This window comes from Athene noctua, chromosome 14 (genome assembly GCF_965140245.1).
Source record: "Athene noctua chromosome 14, bAthNoc1.hap1.1, whole genome shotgun sequence".
In the NCBI taxonomy this organism is placed as follows: domain Eukaryota; kingdom Metazoa; phylum Chordata; class Aves; order Strigiformes; family Strigidae; genus Athene; species Athene noctua.
Window position 1 is genome coordinate 4703695 of NC_134050.1, and position 12207 is coordinate 4715901.

General features: G+C 38.0%; 1 protein-coding gene across 6 annotated transcripts in view; it reads left to right on the plus strand.

The window, feature by feature from the left end:
* The window catches only part of MPPED2 (metallophosphoesterase domain containing 2), a 240608-nt gene that overhangs the window by 172677 nt on the left and 55724 nt on the right, over window positions 1-12207 (plus strand). The window lies entirely within an intron of this gene.

Sequence of the window (12207 nt, forward strand, 5' to 3'; positions counted from 1 at the left end):
GTATTCACATGATGCCCCTTTGAGTTAGAGTACTGGCATTTTAACTTTGAATGCAAGCACTCAATGCCTCTTCGGAAGAACACCTTCCATATTCTGCTGTATTTGATAGCAGTGCCTTGACACTGTATTGCTACAGTTGAGGGCAATTAAATTGCAACAGCAGAAGACTAAAATAAAGGAGGGGAACTTGTGCAGGATGCTCCTGTTATAAATGCTTCTGTTAGGCAGGCTGTGTACTGCCATGTCACCGCTTGCACTGGCAATACTCAGAGGTGAAGGTGGCTTCAGCAGCTGATCTTCCAAACCTGTTAGAATGAATTTACAGCATTGTATAAAAACCTTTGAAAGCAAAGCTTTGTCATCAGGCTTCACCTCCATCATTACGCTTTCTCTTGCTTGCTGTGTGGTGGCCATATCTCTGCATGCTTTTAATGGCATCATTTTATTCCATTAGAGTTCCCTGGCTGACCCTTCAAGAGATAGGTAAAAAACATCTGGATTTACAAAAGGAATTTTTAAATAGAAGAGCTTCCACATTCTCTCTCCATCTTTTCACCCTCCTTTGGAGTATGGAGAAAATTACTCTTCTTTTTTATCTTCCTTATGACCTCCTCTGATTTGCATAACCAAATTTTAAAGAATGTTTTTCCTTCTTTTCATTACTGTGCATGTGGGATTGGGACTTCCAGATACTGCCATATTACTGCAGTTTAGTTCTGTAGTTCTTACTGCTAGAAACCAGTACTAGATTTTATGGGCACAAAACTATCCTTTTTCTGGGAACGTAACTGCAGGACTGGGAAGTAAGAAGTAGTAGGAGAAGTAGGCAGATACGTACATACGTTGAGGGAAGAGACACAGTAGGAATCGTCTTCCTCAGCTTGTGTTCTGTGATATCCTGTAAACGTTAGTGTTGCAAAGGAGGAGTGGAGGCTGCACAGCTTCACTGGGAGCGGGTGGTGAGGTCCTACCGAGCTTTAGTCCTCCTGGGGTAGCTGGGCAGCACTGCTCTTCCATGAGGTTCGGTTGTTAGAGATGCCAGGCAGCTCCAGAAAAGGAATTGCTTTCTGGAGAGCATAGGCCTCCAAAGTCTGCCCTGTATACACTGCTAAGAGCAGTGTCTGCCTACCAAAGTTCCTCTTTGGACTTCGAGTCACTTTGTAAGTGTTGTTTTGCTACAGCCAGAGCCCATGCCTAGTGCTTGGCATTTGAAAATGCACCCTCAGTACTGCAGAAAGCCAAAACAAGTAAGCTGCTACTGTGTTTTCATCCTTTCATGGGGAATGTTGCAGTATTGACAGCCACTTGTCATTCCTTGTATGAACAAGTGTTTCATGATGATGTTGTTTTATCACGTAGTACCTTGCTTTAACATTTGCAACAGAAGAACTATAACCCTTTGAATAGGTTTTGTTCCAGTCTCCTTAATTTACCATGGGGCTTTCTTAGCATATATATAGTTCTTATGGAAGTCAGTATGATGTTTATCTGAGAAAGCAGATTTTGCATTCTTTGGCAGTCAGTGTCATTGAAACTGGAAGCTTTGACTGTGTGAGGACCTATTGGCTTTGGCCTCAGGCTTTCAAATTTCAGGTACAGAGAAAACTTCTTTTGTTATTTCATTCTTTGGGCTTGTTGTTTGGGGTTTTTTGTTTTGTTTTGTTTTAATGCTCAGAGTCCACTTGCATTTTCATAGATATGACAATACCAGTTATTAGGTTTCTGGCAAAAGGTGAGGCAGCAAATCTGTGGAATCTTGTCACATTGGTGAATAACTTGCTCCAGCGCTGTCCTCTCCTCATCTGAAATCAAAAATCAAACACTGCAAAGTCAGTTTTGAAGTGCCCTTTTGCCACCTTATTTCAGGCTCCTATCTGCAAAATGAGAATAATCGCATTTTACTATATACAATGTATATTGTGAAGATTAATACCTTCAAGGTTGTGAGATGATATGTAATAGCTTAAAAAAATACATACCAGTGGCAGACAGAAACAAGCAGGGTTCCTTTTTCTGCTGCCTTATAGTGGTACGCATCTCTCTTCATCATAGTCGGTAGGAACCTTATTCCAAAGCAATGCACTGATAACTCCCATCAAATACAGCGCTGTGCTTCTAGAAATGGGTTTTCATATCTTTTGTGTGTATGGTTTTCTCCACTGGCAATCATGTTGTAAAACAATAATGAAGACAAGGCATCTGTATCATTTGTACCATGAGGGAGAGAAGTGAGATCAAAGCTAGGCTTTATTGCATAGTTTACTTTACCTACTCTGTGGTAAAAAAAAAAAACAACCCAGGGGCTAATCTCCACTAGGATTATATAATGGGATAACTAAGACACAATAACTGTCCATAATTTTCTTGGCAGTAAAGCCAAGGGAAAAGGTAAAAGATTATACTGACCCCCCCCGCCTCTCTTGTGTTTCACTGGGTGTGAGATGTGCCAGAGTTACACAGGACTGAGAGCACCTCTGTCAACCCTGCAGTTTTATGTTTTGTGGGTCTTGCATCCCTTTGCAGCTCTTCGGGTATCCCACCTCAGCAAAATGTTCAGGATCTTGTCCATCCATTTCATTAGCGTTCATCCTTCTTCCTTGTCTCCGCAGCCAAGCACAGAACATGCTTTCCATGCCTTCCTCCCCATTCCTCCTAGCTTTCAGCCCATCCTGCAACTTTTACTAGTTCTTACGCTTTTTCCCTTTGGCTGATAAATTTTCATTATTGGTTTTGCATGAAAGTAGTCTGGGCTTATACATTGAATGGCCTCTGTGGTCACTTAGTGATTACATACACTGGCTGAGGTAATTTATTCACTTTGTTTTGGTGTGAACATGTCCCTTGGGTCTTGTAACTGCTGTAATCACTTGACCTTAGTGACTGTTAAATGCTTTAAACACAGTTATTTTAAATTTATAATTGTTTTCATTAAAAATCTCTTATAGTAACTTAACTGACCTTGCAGTAAACACAACATTATGTGCTGAGGAAGAATTAAGACGTTATTCTATGCCCGATATATTTCCTACTGAATGTTTCAACATACTATTATTATCACTGTTCATATTTTTCCCATCCATTCTCATTCAGTCATATATGGGAAATGAAATACAGGAATATCTAATTATAGCTCTGTCTTCATAGTGCAATATTTCCTTTCCTGCGTGATGGGAAGTGATTGAATAACTCATAAGAACTGAAGAGAAAGCGAAGATAAATTCAGGCAGATCTTTAATGAGTAGCAATATGTTTATTGTGTTCAATTAGTATGGGCCTGGATTGTGCATATCCTTACTTGTGTGAATAATTTGCATCTGGTTTAGTAATTTTTATCAAATAGCCAGTTTTGATCTTTTTTTTTGTCTGATGGTTATCCCTTACTGTGTTCATTTTTGGTTTTGGGGTTTTTTTCCATGCAAGATTTCTAATACAAGGCGTATTACTGGACAAACTAGGCAAAATTCTTCATGGTAGATGAAAGTCCAGCAGGTGAAAGTATTATTGCTGGTTAATGTCTGTGGAGCTGAGAGTAAAATTTGTCTGGTTCTCTTCTGAGTTGTTCTGGGATTTAGCAACTGACCTTTTAATATTTTTTTCTTTTGTGTCTTGCTTTTGTTTTGTATGCACGTTTCTTTCAGTTTCTGTGACTTGCAGAACTTTGTGAATGGTTTAGTGGCCAAATACATACATACGGGTTTGTACTGGAACAAGTACTTCTTTACCTTTAATATATACTTGCTTTTAGTATAAAAGCTGTTGGTAGATCAAAAATAAAAATTCAGCTGTTTTCTGTGGTGTAGTTCCTCCGTCACATTACTTTAGATGAGAAGAATGATTATACTATTTTAACATGGAGGTTTCCTTGTTACACTCTGCATATATAGATGTGGTCCTCAGAAACGTCAGTTCTTTTAAAATTCATTTTTGTGTGAACGTTTAGTTAGTGTAAATAGCAGCTGTATCTTGGAATTGGTGGCTGTTATGTGAAAAAGATGACAAAATGGGAAGAGTACTGGAAATGTGATGTTACTCTTGGAGGTACGGACAAGGCACTTGGTGCCAGTCTGCATTTAGGTTTCTGCATTAGTACTGTAGAAACTTGAAATTATATTAAAAATAGTAAGCCAGACACCTGCCAAAATAGTGTTTGATCATGGAGATGGTATAATTTAATCTGAAAAAAATGAACTGTAACAAAATAGTATAATAATAAGAGCAAGTTCTTTTCATATTACTTTTGAAAATTCAGGCTCACATTCCTCTTGTATCCTTTCTCAGTCTCTCTGGTGTGGCTCAGTTATTCCCTCATTTTATCTAGGCTTCATCTCCTCTCCAGGCATATTTCATTTAGGGTTTTGTGTAAGTGTGTTCCTTTTGCTTAATGTACACTGAAAACAGTTTCATTCTGATGAAGCATTTGTTCTTGAGAACTTTTGCTCTGTAAAAGTGTATTTCTGATGTGAATTATTTTAGCATCTGACATGATAATTTTTTTTATAAAAACAAACCAGTAAGCTCTACATTTCTCCAGATTCAGAGGGAAATTAGCTCAAAGTGTTCTGAACTAATTTAGAACCAGAAGGAAGCTTATGAATATTTTAAAGTAAAATTATGGCAATAAAAACAAATCTCTTCCTATTTTTATAAATTGATTTATTTCTGATTTGTGTTTTTACCATCTGGAGCATATTTTGAACCCTATATTGCTCTACTTGTTATAGATAGAATGAGTAATTGACTAAACATAAAATACCATTTTAATGAACAAAACTCTTAGCATTTGGAAAAAAAAAATTGCATTCATTGCAAGTGAAAGAAAATGCTGAGGTAGCTTTAATCCTGTAAGTGTGTATGCGTTTTTGCACAGCTGTTCTGGGAGAGAGGGAAGCAACTCCCCAGAAAATCTATTAGTCTAATTTTGAAAACAGCTATGTCGTCTGTGAGTGGCTCTGCTGAGGAGCTTCTTTAGGCTTCAGACACTGGAATGGATACACGTATTTTAATAAGAGATTGAGCTGGCGGGTGAGGACATTGACTCTTGGCGTTCTGCTATGCCTCTGATACCATTAGGAGTTTCATGTGATCTGCAGCATCCACACCACGATGGCTGCCTGTTTCAGAGATGGTCTGAACTGGAGAAAAATGGAGACTTAAAGGTGTGCTGGCAAACCTGTACAGACAGTTTTATTGTGTCTACTTGCTTATTAATTCCAGTTGCTAATAGATGTTGAATATTATGAGTTTGGAACATGTTTACGCAATTTAATTAAAAAAAAAAACGAACAAACAACTCAGATTCATGAGATGCAATCTAGAATCTTCAAGTTTTTGTGTTTAGTGAGGTTTTTGATTTATTTAGTTCTCTGGGTTATGTATCTCACTATGTCTTTATGGTGAAGATTTTAACAGCTTCCTCCAAGTTTATATCAGGTTTTTTTTGTAGCATCGCTACTTAAGAATATTTCCTTTGCTTTTGTTCTAACCTGAACTGTGTTTAATGTCACGGTTAAATTCTCATTTGTACTTAGTTTTAAATTCCCATATGGTTCGACTACATCATCAGTGTTCAGCTTTTATTTGCATATACCTTTTATAGATATGTTGACAGTAATTTTAGTTTTTTTCTTCTCAGAGGAATACAAAAATAATTTGAGTGTTACATTTTATTGTATTTATAAAATAGTGGGAAAATACAGCCATGTCAAGTTTTGGTAATAAGCTGAATAATATTTTTCTGATGTAGCAATCTACAGTGAAATGTGAAAACAAATGTGAAAAGTAAATATGCAAAATTCTACTTTTGTGCTACGGTTATTACAGTTGCTTCTTCATATTTATCCTCTGCTCTGAGTCAGATACTAGATGCTTTGTGGAAAACAGAACCCAAGCAGTGTAGCTTAGAAGATAAAATAGAAGAAATAGTATAGAAATAGTAAACTTTCTAAAGTGGAATTTGTGAATGAGGAGCAGTGTAAGCTTATTCATATCTGATCAGTTGTTTCTTGTTATTTTCTTGTTATTCCTGACAACTTTTCATAAAGGAATTCACAAGAAACCATTTTTACTATCTGTTAATAGCATACAGAGAAATGTAGAGGGTTTTTTTTTAAACTGTAGTCACTTAACTTACTAGGGATACAGTGTAAAACTCTATACAAGTTGTGTACTACCTGCCATGATCAGTCAAACCAAATGTTAAGGTGGTATTTGACAGCCATTAGAAAACTTGGCTCAGGTGAAATGTGCTTTCAAAGAGAATAATGTTTAAACCTAACATATTCATTTGGTAATTTTCAATGAAAGAAAGGACCCAGTGAGCACAGGAAAGTATTGCACAATTCTTGGACAGGACTTTCAATCACAGTAATTGCTCAGTCATTTCTTGGACCTGCTTCCCTGGACTGCTGTTGTCTTAAAAGAGGGGGATGATCAGGTTTCAAATAACAAACCATAACCAAAACAAATTTATAAAATAACCAAAATAATTCTTCCTTTCAATTCCCCCTTTCCCACAAATCCACTTTAAAACAGAACAGAGATTTATGGTTGTTGTATTGACCAGGCATGAAACAAGTAATGCCACCCAAATAGAAAGTTTTATAGCCATTGTCATCAGATTCTTCCTCCAGCATTGCTGCTGCAGCCACATACCATAATATGAGAATGATTTCAATGGAAAGCAGTCAAAGTATATATTCTTTGTACACCATCAATTTATTTTGTCATTTACAAATTTAATGTTGCATCAAAAATACCTCTCTCCTAAATTTTCACATCATGCACACCATATTAACAGTATCTAATTAAAAGAAGAAGTCTTTCTTGTGAGAGTGTCACATTCCTGCCTAGAAAGAACAATGATTTCGGGGTGGAGGAGTTGCTTTGAGCAGGGAGAGGTTGGGGCTGGGGGGAGAAAGCACTGTAGATTTTAGTATAATGTGTAGTGTTCAAAGAAATTTTATTTCATCATAAAGATTAGCAGGCTGTGTAATTCAATTTAAAGCTGGTTGGCAGTGTCCTGTCTATTACAAAGCCTTTTTTTTTTTTTTTTTTAATGTTGTATGTGACTACAGAACCTAGCAGACAGCAGGAATGATCTTTGGGTTTTGTGTTTCCCACCCCCCTTCCTCTTTTCAGTTCTGCATGTTAGGAAATGTGTGAGGTTACCTTAAACTGAGCTACAAAATGGTATCTCAGTAAAACACCATCCTCCATTTTTTTGGCTTTTGTATAAAATGATTATTTGTTTGCGACCAAACAGCCACTGAGAATAAAGATCTGCTAAAAATGTTAGATTGGGGGGGTTGAATCAAGCTTAAAACTCAAATGTTAGCATTTATTCACACTGTTGTAGACATTACTATGCTGTGGAAAAGCAACATACAGCAATTTATGTTAATGCAAGACTGGCAGACCTTTATCTTACAGTAATTGCCTATACTAGGGGGTTAATAAATGTTCCAAGAATTACTGACTTCTTTTTTTGTTAAAGAAAAATAGATTGTTGCTTCTTGCTGGCTCTGACCAGCCTGTGTAGCTTGTTAATTAACCCTCTTATTGCAGTGGGCTGAAGCTGAGTATCTGAGCTCGTGTGCATTGTATGTATCGGAGCGATGTGTCTTGGCACAAAAGGGCTGCCAAAGAAAGACCTGTGCAACTCCACCTCTCCCATCCACCCCGGTCGTGCCTGTTAGAAGAGCTTGAAATGTTTATTGACTGTATTTAGGGAGTATATTGATTTGCAGAGAGTGGGTGTCGTGGTGGTGGGCTCTCCGGTACCACTGGTGGGAAGAAAAAGGAGAAGAGAACCCCTTCTCCCAGAGCTAAAGGAATTTGTGTTTTCTTTGTCCTGCTTTGTCATCCTGAGCATGGCAGTGTGAATAACGGTGCTTGCTCTGTGGGGTGGATGCAAAACCCACAGGCAGCAGCATCTGCCCTCGGAAAAACCTGGTGCAAGGCTGGGGGGGATCCACGGTGCTGCCACATGCCGTGGCGCCGGGCTGGGCTCAGCGTTTGCCTCGCGTGTGGGTTGGTTCGTGGTGGCCCTTCTGCAGTTTTGGGAGCTGAGTTTCTCAGGACTTGAGATCGCTTTGAGGCTCAGGTCACTTCAGTGCCTCACTTTGCTGAGCTGCTCTGGTCTCCCTTTTCTCATCCTGCACCCCAGCTGTAAGGTGATGGTTACCAAACTCTTACTTACTATTGATGGTACATTTAGCAGAAATGGAACAAAGCAGCACAACAGTGATGTAAGGAGAGAGGCAAGAAGATGCAAAGTTAACACAGAAGACAGCAAAATAACGTCAAACTAAGGGAGGGACAGTGGCTTGAAAGAAGAGAGAGTCAAATGAGAGCACAGCATTGTAAACTAGTAGAGATTGACCTGCTTTTTCCAGAGCTTAATTTTTTCCCAAGTTAATAAAATTAAGAAATGAGAGCTCAGGAGCACTCTGTACTTTGAATTTCCTGTAACTGTTGATAAGTGAACCTTGAAGACCACAGAATTATGTACACCTTTTCTAATGAACCAGAATATTTAATATTACAGGCCGGGCTGGGTATCAGAGTGCAATAGCTTTTTTCCTCCTGAATGTTGCCATTAATTTTTTTTTTTTAATGTGAACAGCTGCAGAAACAGGCTTTTAAAACAGAGCTGCAAATGACAAAAAGTTACCAACATTTCCTTACTTTTATCTGAGCTACCCCACACCCCCCCCCCCCCAATACATTACTCTCAAGGCTTCCCAGTCCCTAAGCAGCATTTGGCATTTGCATTCACTACTGAGATGAGCAGAAAAACTGCAAGGCAGCCGTGAGGTTTCCTGCATTTTTGTGTGGATGTCTTCTGAGTGTCATAGGGAAGGAGTTCATTCCTTCTGCTCTTCTCTGTCCTTGCGGCAAGTTTTGGTGGTCGCTGGGAATAAAATAATGTAGCTATGGCAATACCTGTGGTCCTGAGTGTAAAGGTCCTGGACTAACGTCCCTTTATAAACCCCCATGCAAAGTAATTCCCAGACTAGCACTGTAGGGAAAGCCATTTGCCATTTGCAGTCTCCTGGTTGTAAATTATAATCCTGTGCCATTAGCTGGAGTGTGAAAGGCGGGGAGGGATTGCCTGAGCGAGGCTGGCTGAGGGGATGCCCTGCTGGGACAGTCACCCCCTGCCCTGGGGACAGAGGGAAGGAAGAGCCACTGCCCTGGTGACTGACAGCTCTGGCAATGTATGTTAACATAGGTCCTGGCGTTTGAGTGAGTTACTGGAGAGGATGTGTGTACAGTTATAGTGGAAGCAATATAGCCATTCATAAACAAATACTTCCGTGAAGCCAGCTGTAAAAACAATGATGCTTGCCTTTGAGGTGAAAGGGCAAAACCTTAGCAGAAAGGAGTATAAATAAGAAATAAATTGTTACCTTTGTGTAAGTGACTGAAATAGCTGTTGTCTTGTGCTCTGTCTTAATGACCAGCTCTGATTAACTATAGTTGTCACTTTATTCAGCAAAACTTAAGGTCTGCATATCCTGTCTTTTTATTACAGCAGTTTTTTCTTTTTTTTTTTTTTTTTTAATTTAAGCCTATAAATGATGGCTAAAATGGGTAAGTCAAGAGAGACCCTATTCTGCAGAAAGCACACTACATGAAAAATTGCAAATGCTACATGCCCCAACAGTTAACGATACAGCTTAATTACAGATAAATATTTATTCATGTACCAGAATCCTTTGTGTACTTCTGTACACAAAAACAAAGTACAGATGCTGTATCATACAGATTTTGCAGCACCTTATGAAAATGTTACTGTAAATGCAGATGCACAGATACAAGTACCATAAATTTCACATATCATTTAACTTGATTTAAAAACATTTCACTACCATAGTAGGTTAGGTGCTTACTGTTATCCTTATTAAGGAGTACAGATGGCTGCAGCAAAGGGCTTGTGTACTTGTAACACCGATGGGAAAGATAAGAGTTTCATCCGAATTCTGTCACTTTAAAGCATGCAATAGTGCAGAATGGAGTTTACATTATGTATACTATTTTTCATCATCTGTTTTGTCCTTCCCTCTTTGGAAGGACGATTAGGAGGTATTTCAGCACAGAGGCTTGTCCACTGAAATTCAGATAGTGGTGCCTTGGATTTGTAAAAGACTTCAGTCTGAACTGTCTGTCGTGAGGTCCTGGGATGCTGTAACATAAGTAATCTTGTAATTGAAATTCTTTAAAGCCAGGAGAAGAGGTGGCAAGAAATAGTAGCGGGGGTGAGATTTTGAATTATGAAATCATGGGCATCGATTTCCATAGTTATCACTCTAGACCTTTATCAGGCTTAAAATTTCATTTTCTCCCTTTTTTTTTTTGTAGTGTTTGGGGTTACTGTATGTGCTTAAGCTTACAAGGAAGGTATCTGAGGCTGTGTGCCATTCTACTCAGGCAGTTCTAGATGGCTAGAAATAAAAGAACCTACGTAAGAGGAATTTGGTTCCTTGTAATAACATGATACAGTGATTTGGTTGTCTCCTTTAGTAGCTAAGAAACCTCTCTGTGGGCTGGGTTATTAAAAGGAATTTCCTTACAGGGCTCAGGAGATTCCTGGTATCCAAGTTCATCCTGAAAGACTATAATGGAATGTTTAGGTTTATTTAGAATAATAAATTTAAATGTGGGATTCAGAAAATAATACTGGAGGTTCATAAAGACCCGTCTGAATATTTTTAGTTGACTGTAATTTCTGTTTGCTTTCTCTGTGTACTTTCTCTTTGGTTTTTATCCTCTGTAAAAATGTCAGGAGAGGACCATGGAGGTAGTTCTGAAATACACAGTGCTGTCAAATGGAGGAAGAAACAATTCCCAACAAACATCAGCATCGCCATCCGAAAATGTTTGAAAGCACCTTTGAATATCAGACTTGCTTCTTACACTTAAATGTTTACAAGTAAAAGCACAGAATATGATCACAGGGTAAAATTTCAAAAGCAGCTAATTGCTTTTGCACACTGGAGAATGTTATGTTCTCAGAGTTACTGAAAAGCTGTTCTGCTTTTAGACAGCAGTCCATGCTTTTAAAACCTTTGGGATATTTTAAAAATATTTTATCTTATTTCTTCTTTCAGTTTATTTTCCTTGTGATTATTCTTGCTGTCTCTGTTTATTATTTTTTCCCTTATCGTTATGGGAATTTATCCACCTCACGTTAGCATTGGTAGTCCGTTAAGTCTGAGCCCCAGTACGTTTTGCAGTTTACCAACAACATACTCAGAAATTACAGTTTTGAAAGGAAGTATTTCAGTTCCATGTATAAAAATTGAGAAGTTATATAAAATATACTGTATTACAGAAAGAAAACTAAAATAGTTACCAGAAGTTTCTTATTTATGTATTTGGGATTTTTCTTCTCGTAAGAAATGCTCTGACCACCTTCCCGGGATACAGAAAAAAGGAGGCATTTGGAGGGAATTTTTCAGAAATACTGACTAGACTTTATCAGGCTGTGGGATGGAGGGAGGCATGTACTTACTTAAGCTTTGTGTTTTTAAGCCTCAAAGACTTTCATTTAAAAATGAGAAAACAAATATTTGGAACAAGTTCAGACAGGAGAGAAACAGAATAAAGTTTTTGGTGATGATATGTGTTTCCTGATTGATTTATTTTATCTTAAGATAGGTAGGTAGATATTGCAGGTCTCCTGATAAAGGTGTGTTGTTCAGTCCTGTGGACAGAAAAGTTCTGCTACTCACATAAAGGTCCCTGTCAATAAGGCAGAAAAATCTGGGGCAGAATCCAGGTCTGGCTCCTTTATTCATAATTCACATTTCCTTAAGTAAGTTTTCTTTCAGTAAGTAGTGAAGAATTGATATCCAGACTTGTTTCTCTTTTAAATAAAGATTTTGACTTTGTCTGGAAAATCTTGTCCTTAGCATTCGCTGGCCTGTTGCAGTGTGAAAATATATGTACATGAAAATGCCAAGACATTGTCTGTGATAATTATGATTAGCTTAATTACTTTCTGTATAATTGTTTCTCAAGATGACCTCCTTTTTGATGGCTTTTATTCATTTATTTTAGGGGAAAAAAAAAAAAGACTTAATTGGAATTGTAAATTACAGAGACAAAGGGTATGTTATGGGAAGTAGGTCCAGATCTGTTTGTGTCAGACAGCGAGTGTTGGCTTTTATACTCTTCAGATTCATGGAGAAAAATAATTTAAAT